This window comes from Pteropus alecto, unplaced genomic scaffold, assembly GCF_000325575.1.
Source record: "Pteropus alecto unplaced genomic scaffold, ASM32557v1 scaffold146, whole genome shotgun sequence".
In the NCBI taxonomy this organism is placed as follows: domain Eukaryota; kingdom Metazoa; phylum Chordata; class Mammalia; order Chiroptera; family Pteropodidae; genus Pteropus; species Pteropus alecto.
This window is the reverse complement of record NW_006442107.1, coordinates 27,213,114-27,226,076: the sequence shown is the minus strand read 5'-3', so window position 1 is coordinate 27,226,076 and position 12,963 is coordinate 27,213,114.

The following is a 12,963-nucleotide window of genomic DNA, read 5'->3' as shown; positions in this document are numbered from 1 at the left end:
GTTATTTTTTAAAATTAAAATTAAAATACTTAGTTTTCCAGATGAGAATACATTTAACTCCTGTCTAATTTCCAAGTGTAAAGGAAGTGCAATAAAGGTGGAACATGGTGTAGTCAATTCGTTGGCCAGGGTTCAGATGACTGGCTGATTCCAAATCCACATGCAGTGAGAGCTGCCTATCCCCACCTGACCTCTCTCTTTGTCACCATGACCAGCTCTCAGTTGTCTCCGCACTGGGGCAGTGTAATGGATGGAGTGTTGGTAATCATGAGATAGTTGTTCCTATTCAGTACTCACATTTAAAAACTAAAGCAGAGTTCTTTTTTCTTATCTTTAAATTTCCCTGTGAAAACCTCACACAGATCATGTGGGTGTGGCTGACTTCACTGAATGAGAATAATGACAAGAAGTTTATGCTGAATGGGACAATAGGTCTGGTTTGCCCATGCCTAGATTATATTTGTTGACACTGCATAGTTATTAATAGCACCCCGTTTTGCTCTCAAAGTGCCCAAGTTTGGGTCATAAATTACATGCTTGCTCTAGTTATATATAACTTCAGGCAGCAGATAACTTATAAAATTTAATATTTGGCTTCCTTGTTCTCAAAAAAGCCTTATAGGCCAATGTGGCTCCAGTTTCCTAGTATATGGGTGGGACTCTCTTCTTTTCTCTTCTAGCTTTTTCCTTCTTTTTCTTATTTCTCTGTCCCTAATTCCTGGTTTTTTTTTTTTTTTTTTTTTTATGTACAGCTTAGATCAGCTTTTTGTGGCCCCTACCTACAAACTCAGGCCTTGGATGTCCTTTGCATGTCTGAGGACCCTTCTGGGGCTTGTGCTAAGCAATGAGCTGTCAACTTTGGGCCCACCTCTCCATCCTTCTCTATCTGGCCCTTCAGGAAGAGGAGAGTGAAATAGAGATGTGTCCCCTCACCACCTCCCCATTCAGAATACAGAAAGAGACACAGCATTTGGTTTTCAAAAATCATTTTTTTCTCTGTTATAGTAGTGACTTGTGATATTATATATTCATTTCGAGGGGAAGATATGCCAAGAATAACATACTCTCAACTAAATGTGGTAAAGGAAATACTGAGATCTTCATTTCAAATACAAAATTCAGTGAAACAACATTAAATTCACCCATGATCTTACACATAAAAATGTGTTTAAGACTGGCTTTATTTATGTATAAAAAATAGAAAATATTAGTATGGACTTCTTGGTTCGAAGTTTCAGGAACCTAACTTGCACATACTTTAACAAAAATAGGGAATTAATTAGTTTGTGTAGCCAACTATGAAAGGGGTATGGGAGAGCTATCTCAAGGATGACTGGACCAAGATAATCAGTTTTCAAAGCACTCTCAACATCTTTTGGTTTTGATTCCTTCAACCTGTTTACTTAATTTTCTCCTATTTCACATGAGCTTTTCCCATCTATGAGGACACATAGCCTTAGGCAATGCTGGGCTTGGAGCCTTATAGCATCCCAATTCAAGAGGAAAGAGAATCTTCTATCTTGGGTTCAGTTAGAAAATTCCAGGTGAGAATGGAAACCTGGTATAGGCCACATGCCCATTCTCTTATAACAGTCACTGAGGCCAGAACTGTTTGTTAGAAATAAATTTCTGTTGTTCATAACCCACTCAGTTCATGGTATTTATTATAGCAACCCGAATGGACTAAGATAATAATTAATCTTCCAGGGTATTTCTCTCAAAGTGGCTAAATGGAAAGTCTTCAGCAGTCTTTGGAGAAAAGAGCCCATCAGGAGAGATATTGACACACAGATTTCTGCCCACATCTCTGAGTTGTTTCTTACAGAATAAGACTCTCAGCAGCTCCAGGCCCCACATCCCACATTCCACAGCTTTACCACCCCACTGAGACTAGAGTTGATCCTATCGCTGGCCCAGCATGGGTAAGATGTCCATCCCTAGAGCAATAACTGCATCCAAAAAGATGACAGCTTACATCTTATTCTCTGCCACTGGCAATGATAGGGGTGAAGTTGGCATTCAAAGACAAGCTGAGATGAGAGATGGAGAGATTGATGTATTCTAGTTCTGGTTCCAGGCTCATTTATACCCTTTCTCCCATGTTTCCCCCCTTTTTCCTAAACTAGTTAGGATTAGGATTGTTTTCTCACATGCAACCTAAAGAGTCTGTAAAGAAAGAAAATTCAATCACATACAGTATCTTATATACTTTAGTAGACTTCGCTTTTTTTGGGGGGGAGGGGAAGAGGGTTGCACTCAACATTTTCCTTAAAATATCTTTCTCCACCCTGTTATTGCACCAAGGTTTCTCCTTCCCATGACACCAGTGTCTCCCTCTAGGATCCCTCCACTATTAGCATCAGCAACCCTGGGTTTTCTCTTCTCCACTCACTCAAGCAAGACATTTCTCTTTACTCTGCACCCCACACCTCCCCAATGCCCACAGCCTCACCTCACCTCCCTCTCCCCGACCCTTCTCTCTCCTTGCTGACTACTTTTTCTCTTCTTCAAGAAACCAAAGCCCAGCCCCAGCCAATTTGCTCCTATTGAAAGGGACTCATCAGAGCATCTTAACAAAGTGATGCTCTTCCCTACAAAGGAATTTATGTATTAACTGCTTAACTGCTACGAGAATTCAATTTTCTCCATGTTAGAACACTGCAATGTTCCTAGATTGTTCTCCTCATTAACTAAGCTCCCTACTGTAATTTTTAAGACCTAATATCAGCACATATTATTCTAAATAGCTAATTTATATTAGTACTTTTCTTTTTCCACTCAATATTCTGTAGAAACCTACATACACCTCTCAGCAGAATCTACCACTTATATCCCAAACCGACAAATTGTAATCTGAATATTTGTTTTTTTTTATTGAAAACCTTTGAAATTCTACCATTTCTACATATTTTATGATTTAATTGAGTCAAATGTTTAAAATGACTTGTTATTTAACTAAAAAAAATGCGTGTATCATATTTAGCAATCCATTCCTCACTCCCACCTTTCTCTAATTCCCTCAACTGTCTTGGCAACTACTTTGCTGTTAAAATGGTGGTGTGTGTTAACAGCAAATGGTGTGAGATTGAAAGGAAGAAAGAACAATTCTGTGAAATTATTTCCAAGTTACTGAGAAGTGGAATTCTGGGAGAAGATGATTAATATAGCTCCAGCCTGGGACATAATTCTTTCTCTGAAGGCTTAATAAGAACACTTGAAGATGCGAGATAGTGTTTAAAGAGCCTTCTTTTTGCTTTCAGCAAATGAGACATTGACATTTCCTCAATTACCTTGATTGTGTTGGATTAAATATGACCACAAATTATTTGCGGCCCCTCCTATCAACAAATGAAGTCTCTTTCTCCTCCCTTTTAATCTGGGTTGACTTTGTAACTTGCTTTGGCCAATATACTGCAGTGGAAGTGATTTGTATCTTCTCAGCAAGGTCTTAAGATGTCTTGCGGTTTCTGTTCATTTCCTCTTGGAATACTCCACCATCATACTAGAAATTGGAGCCGTCTTGCTAGAAAGGCAACGTGGAAGAGAACTGAGGCCATAAGACACTCTGGCCAACAGCTCTAGCTAACCACCAGGCAGAGGAGTGAGGTTTAACTGGATTTCTAGCTCTGGTTGACCTGCTAGGTGACTGCAGCCACATGAGTAACCTCATAAGTGGACACATCAGAACTGCCCACCTAAAACCCATCTTAAACTGCAGAATCATGAATAAATGTACATGTATCTCTAGTAGAAAGGGAAAATGGGTGAGTCAAGAAAGACCAGGACAACTGCAGGAGCAATGCTCTCTAGTAGGAAAGAAGTGGTGGAATCTAACCAAGAAAGGAAAGAACTAGATGTATGGGAGAGTTCTTTTCACTTGTCCTTCAGAATCTGTACCTGATAAAAGCAGTCATGATGGCATTTGGGGAGATGTGACAGCAAATAAAACTTTCTAACATCCTGGTGAAAGGCTTTCATTTTAATTGAAAAGAAGCTTCTGACACCTATGCCATTGCCCTTGCTGGCAGTTATGACCACCACCATTGCTGACTTTGAACATTGCAGTTTCTTCAGATTTCTCTTTTCTTTTCTTGTCTCTTATTACAGTTTATTCTCCATATAATAGCCAGGAGTGATCTTTTGAAAAAATAAGTAAGATCATTTCACTCCCCTCATTGAAATCTTTCATTGACTTTCCATTAAATTTTGGGTAAAATCCAGAATCTGCATTTTCATTTTCAAGCTCTTACAGGAACTGGCCAATACTTTTCTCTCTAACCTCATCCTGAACCAATTTCCTCTTCATATTCTGTGTTTTAGACATACCGACCTTTTAGTGTTTCAAAAACATGTAGAACTCTTCCTTATCTCAGAACTTGGCACTGATGGGCTCCTCTACTTAGAAAGTCCTTTTAGATCTTCAGGGCTGAATTTATCTTTTTTGTTTACTCTTTGGTTTTCTTTCTCCCTCTAAACTAGGTAGAAATATATGATGTGCATTTGTGTGTCTTATTGGTGGTGTAGCCCATGTGCCTAGGAGAGCACTGGGTAGGTCTCAACAAACATTTTTTAATAGAAAAAAGAGAGACCTCAAAAGTAGGTGGAGAAGAAGGTAGCTTGTCTAGGGTTAGTTGAGGGGGCATGAGGCTGGGCTACTGTATTCCAAATTACCGACCATATTATCTATCCACGACTAAGCTTTACTTCATTGCATCTTGAAAGATTTGTGGCCTTAAAGATTTTCCTCTTAAAATGCAAATAACTTTGTGAGTTCATTTCTTAAATCAACTAATATTTTGATTTCTAGTGACCACCCAGGGAGAAATAGGATATAGGATGTGCAAGTGACAGAATGGAAGAGTTAAAAAAATAAAAACAGAGCTAAAAGGCAAAGGGTGACAGGAGAAAAAATAAGGGCAAAAAGATGAAAAGGTGGTAAGAGGAGAATTACATCAGAATTTGGTGGGAACAGTTTTGTTTCCCAGTCTACAAAATAGTGACACTGTTGACAACTGGTATTGTATATTGCCAGGTATCAGAAATTTTTTTTTTGTCTAAAGCAGATTCTCGATTGTTTTTCATGGTTACAAGTAAATTAAGGAAGAAGGGAAAGCTGTGCATTTTCAGTTAAAAAAATAAAAGGTGGGCCCAATTTCATCTGATCTCGGAAGCTAAGCAGGGTCGGGCCTGGTTAGTGCTTGGAAGGGAGACCACCTAGGAATACCAGAATACATAAAATAATGTATGCTGCTCAGTATGAGTATTTCAGGGAAGGATTTGGTGTCTTATAATGTTGCAGTTACTATGGTGACAATGCATTTTTAATGGCACCATTAAATGGTAGTATAACTACTTGTAACTAAAGAGTGTGGAATAGTTACAACTGTGTTGTTTGGAGTTTACATTTCTTTTCTCCAGGATGATTTTTTAGTAACTTTAAAATAAAAACGTTGTGTAACAGAACACTACTTTTCTATATAAAGTATGTACTTTTTAGAAATAGAAAGGACTTTAGAGAATGTTAATTCTCCCACTCCACTCCACTCCCCACTCCACTCCACTCCACTCCCCTCACACACACACACACACACACACACACACGTGTGAGTAAATACATATATTTATACATACTTTATGGATGAGGATTTGGAGACAAAGATTAAGTAGCTTTTCTCAGCTTACTGAGCTGGTGACAAAATTAGGATGAGAGCTCAGGATTTCTGAACCCTAAAACAGTTTCTTCTTCCATTGCACACCGCCTCTCCTCAGCACAATACTACATACAACATACTTTACATTCTTTTCACATATCAAAATTGCTAAGAATTTGCAATGAGTTTCTATCACCCTCTTGGGTTGTAAGATGGTTAAGACCTAGATGAAAGAGTAATGAATGAATGATGTAATTAAAAGAGCCCATAGTTGGAATTCAAGAGGTCTATAAGCCTTTTAAAATTATTTGCAAATGTGTGTGTGCATATGTTCATTTTTCTGATGAGAGACTCATTAGATTCTCAAGGAGTTTATGACCTCTCTCCAAATAAGTGATTAATTATGGTTCTTTCTCCATTTAACATATCAAAATATAAACAAAATGGAAAAATTGATGGCATATTAAGAAAAATATTTGTTATTATATGATAAAAGATTAAGTTCCTCAATTTAAAAGAGCACATACACATCAAAAACAACAACAACAACAACATAAAGACCCAGTTGAAATTAGAATGCAAGAAATGAATGGAAAATATGCAGACAGGAAGTACAAATGGCTAATATAAATGAAAATGATTCATCCTTATTAGTCATCAGTGACATGCAAATTAAAATAATAAAAATTTTATCATTTTCACCCAATAAATTAGTGCAGATTAAAAGCAACCATGACAATATTCTATATGGTGAAGAGATGGTGGGATAAGATTTCTCTACTGTGACTAGGACTATGAATTCGGGCAAAGGTTTTGGAAACCAAATTAATAATTTGAATTAAGAGCCTTAAAAATGTTCATAACCAGTAATTCAAATTCTAAGGACATAGTTCCATTCTAAGGCAGTAATAAGTGCTCACTAAGATTTGTGTGTAAAAGTATTTCTCCTATGATTATTCAATATAGCAAAAAGTATGGAAGAGCACACATATCCATCCAATACAAGATATGAATCTAATAAATTGTCTTGAAAATTTTGTTAATGATATGGAAAATTCTTATGATATAATATTATGTTTGAAAGTTTCAGACTTCTAAACCACTTGTAGAGTATAATATAAATAAATTAAAATTTATCACATAAATAAATTTCATAAATCACATCACATAAGTAAATTAAAAAATACTAGTGGGAAATATAATAAAATGTAAAATGGTTACCTTCTGAGTTACAGGGTTATTTATTTTTGTCTTCCTTTTTTGTACCATTGTGTGTTTTCTCAGATTTCTATAGTGAATTTATATATTATCAGAAATGAAAAAAGTTATTTAAAGTTTTGCTGAGCTTATTTCTGATATCACCTCATTTGTTCTGATTTGGCAAAAAATCTGTTGTCCAAAAGAATGGTAGAAACTAGAGAGACATTTTTTGAAAAAATTTTTACTTAAATGAAATAAAATTTGGCATTTTTATTTATTGAAAAGTTACCTATGTGATCTACTATATGCAGGGGGAAACACAGATAAATAAGACATTGCTTCTGTCACCACAATTAATTAATTAATTAAATTAATTAATTAATTATTAAATTTATTGGGGGTGACAAAGTTATATAAGTTTCAAGTGTACAATTCAATAATATGTCATATGTATATTGCATTGTATATCCGCCACCCAAATTAAATTTCCTTCCATCACCATATATTTGACCCCTTTTACCCTTATCTATCTCCCCTCTCCTGCTTCTCTCTGGTAACCACTAAGCTGTTGTCCGTGTCCATGAGTCTCTGTTTGTCTTGTTCATTTGTTGCTTTCAGTTTTATATCCCACATATGAGTAAAATCATTTGGTTCTCAACTTTTTTGTCCAACTTATTTCACTTAGCACAATTATTTCAAGATCCATCCATGTTGTTGCAAATGGCAGTATTCAATCTTTTCTTATGGTTGAGTAAAATTCTGTTGTATATATGTATATGTATATATATATGTATATGTATATGTATATGTGTCTCGTGTGTGTGTGTGTGTGTGTGTGTGTGTGTGTGTGTGTCCATGTCTTGGCCACTGTGAATAATGCTTCAGTGAACATTGGGGTGCATATATCTTTACAGATAAATATTTTCAGGTTTTTGGGGTCAATGCCCAGAAGAGGGATTGCTGGGTCATATGGTAATTCTATTCTTAATTTTTTGAGAAACCTTTGTACTGTTTTCCAGACTATAATTTATGGTTTACTAGGGAAGATAGGCATGTAATAACCATACTAAAATAGCTCATAAGTATCTTATAATATGGAAACATGAAGGAAGGAATGGTGAAATCTTCCTGAGGAAGTAGAGGGAGGGGATGACATTTGAGTCCAGCCTCAAATGATGGGTCATCAAGTGAGCAAACATGAAAGAACCTTCCTCATAAAGGGAAGGAGATATGTTAGCATGATTGCATGAAAGGACAGTACTATTTAGAGAACATGTCCCTTCAATTTGGCTAGAATGGTAGAGAAAGGCCAGCTGTTGAAAGACCTCCATGAGATGTCTGAACCATGTCTTATAGGTATAAAGGTGTCATGAAAGTCACTGAAAGAGTCATTAAGTAAATGATTGTATTTGATCAGATAATGAATATGTGAAGGATTAATCTTGACCACACACATAACAGAAATAATGACCCAATAATCATTGATTCAATACTACTTTAGGTATTTTTAGGGAAACAATACTGAATATTGTTTAGAATTTAAAGTTCTATCATGGTGCTATTTTGCATTGCAGAAGTTCTATCATGGTGCTATTTTGCAAACTCTCCACAGGGAGAGTTTGACATTTGATATTGGGGTTGTATTTTTTGGGCACACCATGGTGTAATGAAGCCCAAACCGTAGTCTCCTGTTAATTTAGTTGGCAGAAAAATGATTTTGTTTAGTGGCTGCTGGTTCAATAAGGAATTTTGTAACTGTATATTACTTAAAAATGATGGAAGAGTTGGGCTACATCCATACCAAATCTTAACTTTAAATTGATCCTAGTGTGGTTTCTCTATATGTGTTTCATTTTAATGTCCCAGTGAAGCCCAGTGGTGATCCTTATGATAAGGTTATCAGCTGGTCCAAAAACCTCTAGTCATCTTTTCTTGGCCCAACTTTTTTTAACAAAATGTTTTAGGGGTTTTGCTATTTTAATTAATTTATTTTTAAAATTGAGATATGATTGACATATAACATTGTATTAGTTTTAGGTGCAGAACATAATGATAATATATGTATACATTGAAAAATGATTATGACACTAAGTTTAGTTAATATGTGTTATCACACATATTTACAATTTTTTTCTTGTAATGAGAAATTTTATGATATATTCTCTTAACAACTTTCAAATATACAATACAGTATTACTAACTACAGTCACCATGCTGTATATTATATCCCCAAGACTTATTTATTTTAAAACTGAGAGTTTGTACCTTTTTACCACCTTCACCTATTTTTCTCACCTCTGCCCCCATCTTTGGCAATCACAAATCTGTTCTCTGTATCTATGAGCTAAGTTTTTTTTAGATATAAGTGATATCATACAGTATTTGTCTTTTTCTGTTTGACTTATTTCACTTAGCATAATATCTTGATATCTATCTTTTTCCTCTCTCCTGAATGATAGGTGAACAATTGCATGTTATTTTTTCCCTTACTAAGAGTCCATTGATGTTGTTGCAAATGGCATTATTCCTTCTTTTTTATGACTGGATACTTATATCTATCTATCTATCTACCTACCTACCTACCTACCTACCTACCTACCTACCTACCTATCATATATCTCACATTTTCTTTATTCATCTATCAGTGGACACATAGGTTGTTTCCATGTCTTGGCTATTGCCCAATTTGTAAACAACAGATTTTAGCAGAAAAAAATAATTTGGTGGCTCACAAAACCACCAGAAAGGCTTGCAAAGCTGGCTTGGGGTCTAGGCCACAGAAGTGATTCTGCGAAGACACCTTCGCCTCTCCCCTCCCCTAATCTTCTATCCCTTACCCACATGCACTTGTACTTCCAACATCGATGACTCAGGGAGGTAGAAGCCACCAGTACCATCACTACCCATGTAGTGCTGGAAACTTGGACCTGCCACAAATCTTCTTTGTCACCAGAGAGAACTCTTTTCAGTCTCTACTTTGTATCACTAGTGCCCAGTTCATAGCCTGAGGTGGATTCATCAGATTACTGGCAGCTGTCAGATTACTCGAAATTATAGTCCAAATACTAGCAGCGTCGGCATAAATTGAAAGCTTGCTAGAATTGCAGATTATGTGGTGGCACTATCCTACTTAGCCAGGATCTCTGCGGGTATTTGGGTTTGGGAAATCCTCAAATGTAGTACCCAACGTGCACTAAAGTCTGAAAAGTGCTCGTCTAGGTAACATCTCCCTACCTGCCAAGGAGGCTGGGAAACTTAGTTGCAGACATTTTCAGCTTTTATAGCAGGAGGTTGCTCAGCCTTTCCTCAAGATTGATAAGGTGGAGGAGTCCCAAGACATAAAAAGGGGATTCAGCGGTTTAGGAGCCAAAAAGAATGACACCTATCCAATACAGCTTTTGTTCTTGAATGTTGTGACTGGACTTCCCGCCATCTGTAATAATTAACTAGTGGAATTTAATCTGCTTTATTAAGGGCTATCTCAGAGTTAGCTATCCCCCTTAAACTCAAACATGATTGTAGTGTCCAACTCTTCTCAAAGACTTGTATCACGCTTTCCCTCCCTTTACCTCTCCCCCTGTTTTCCTTTTTTCTCTTCCCTCTTCCCTCTCCCATTTCTTTTCCTGCAGTCATTTCTAAAGTTGATTTGAGTGTCTTCTCTTAAGGTTTCAGTGAAAAGTAAAGTCTTTCTTCCTCTATTAAAAGCTACTGTAATCACTGGCTTTTGGAGTTAATGAAGCTTTCAAGGGAAGTTCTTTTTCATTTTTTAGGCAGGTAATGAAATCCCAGGTTTATCCCAGGACTTGCTCTAGGCAAAGCACTGAAGCTGAGAAGTTGATTGTTAGTGCCTCCAGGCTTTCTTTCTGTTTCTTTCCGGCTCATTGCTTCCCTTCTTATTTCCCTTTTATCTTCATTCACCAGCTGCCCTCCCTCTGCCTACCTCCAGTCAAAACTTGCTCTTAGGAAAGAATGATGTCCTTAATGACTTATCAGTCAATAATGCACAGAATCACCTCTCTGAGAATATTTACATTTATAGGTCTTAACACTGCCCACCCCCCCACAAGTGGAGAAATCAAAGGTATTGTTCTCACTAAAAACAAATTTCAAAAACATCAGTCAATTGGAGAAGTTATAATTTGTATCCATTCACTTAGTTAATTAAGAGGTCTTGCTTATAAACTTTTCCCACTGTTTTCCCTACTGATTTTAATTTTTTACTGCCCATTATTACAGTTGGAGAATGTATCCTTTCCTCATGATACCTATGCCTCACAACACGTAAAAAACCCCTGGAACCTGAAGGATTGAAGGAATGCTCTGGCCCTCAGGAGCCAACACAGGAATGTTGTATTCCTGTCCCCCTCCCCCATTCAGAGACTCCTTTTCTATGAATTAGAAAGAGCCCTTGTTAGAGTTGCCAGCTGTTGTATGCATTCCTTGCAGGAGCCAGTCTTCTCTATGGTCTTGACTTCCTGACTCTATTATTCAGGATCAAGGTCCCAAATAAATCATTCCTTTACAATGCATTTAAAAATCTTTACAGGAAAAAGGTGCCTTTTAATTTTCATAGCCAGTAACTTAAGGGACTGGCATCTAGGTTGATTGGACTGTCTTATCTTGGTGGAAAAGGCACTCTCTTCCCTAGAAGATAAGTGAGACCAGGAAGCTCTATTTTATGATAGAGATCTTGGATTTGTCCCAAAGCACTTGTGGTATAGGAAAAACAACAGACTAATGTGAGAGATCAAAGCAGAAATTAAATGGAGAGAGTGGAAAATGGGACTACATCTCACAGCGCCATAAATGTTATAGTGCCAATGTTTAGTTCTCTCTGCGGTTGGAATTAACTTTTAATAATAACTGAATTGATAGTACGAACAATGACATCTATGTGATTTAGGTACTAGGAGTGAATAATAATAAAAATTAAAAAATTTATAATAAACATGTCACAAAGGGTTAATTTATCCATTATATAAGAGCTTTAAGTATAGAGAAGAAAAGTACTGAAACTCTATAGAAAAATTGGCACAGAATTTGAACTTGCATTTAGTAGGAAAAGAAACAAAAATGCTCTACAACATATAAACAGATATTCAACCTTGCTCACATTGAGAGATTTAAACAAAAATTATGATACCTTTTCTTACCTATCAAAAGTAACTGCCTTTGTAAATATCACTATTTGATACTCCATCATATTTTACTGGAAAAGCCTCTCATATATTGCTGGTAGAATGCAAAGTTATGTAATTCCTATGGGGGTGGATATGATAATATATAGCAAAATTACATTTGCACTTGCTTTTTGACCCAGCAATCTTACTTCTAAATATCTATTAAGTTTTACTGGCAAAAACACAAAATAACAAATGCACAAAATAATTTATTGCAGCACCATCTGTAATAGAAAAAACAGAAACAACACAATTGTTCATTAGTAGGTGACTGGTGAATAAATATAGGTGTAGTTACATAATGGACTACTATGTAGATGTAGACAGAAATGAGGAAAATCTCTACATACTGCTATGGAAAGATCTCTAGGATATAGTAAGGTACAGGACGGTGCGCATTGTATGTTATTTTATTTAAGAATTGATGGGGAATGTGAATAATGTATAAGCAGCTGTTTTAGGATGAAAGGCCTTGTAAATGTCAATTATGTCCAGTTGTTCTAATTTGTCATTTAAGGATGTTATCTTCTTATTGATTTTCTCTTTGGATGATCTGTCCCTATCCAAAAGTGGGGTATTTAGGTTCCCTACTAACCTTCTCAAAGAACCAGTTCTTTGTTGCATTTATTTTTTTCTATTTTTTGTTTGTTTGTTTGTTTGTTTTGTTTTTCAATTTCATTTATTTCTGCTCTAATTTTGATGATTTATTTCCCTCTGCTGACTTTGGGCTTCATTTGTTCTTCCTTTTCTAATTTTTTAAGATGAAGCATCAGGTTGTTTATTTGGGCTGTTGTTATGTTTGGAGATAGGCCTGTAATGATATGAACTTTCCTCTTATGACCACTTTTGCCATGTCCCAAAAGTTTTGATATGTGGTACTATCATTATCATTCATTTCTATATATCTCTTTATCTCTCTTTTTATTTATTCT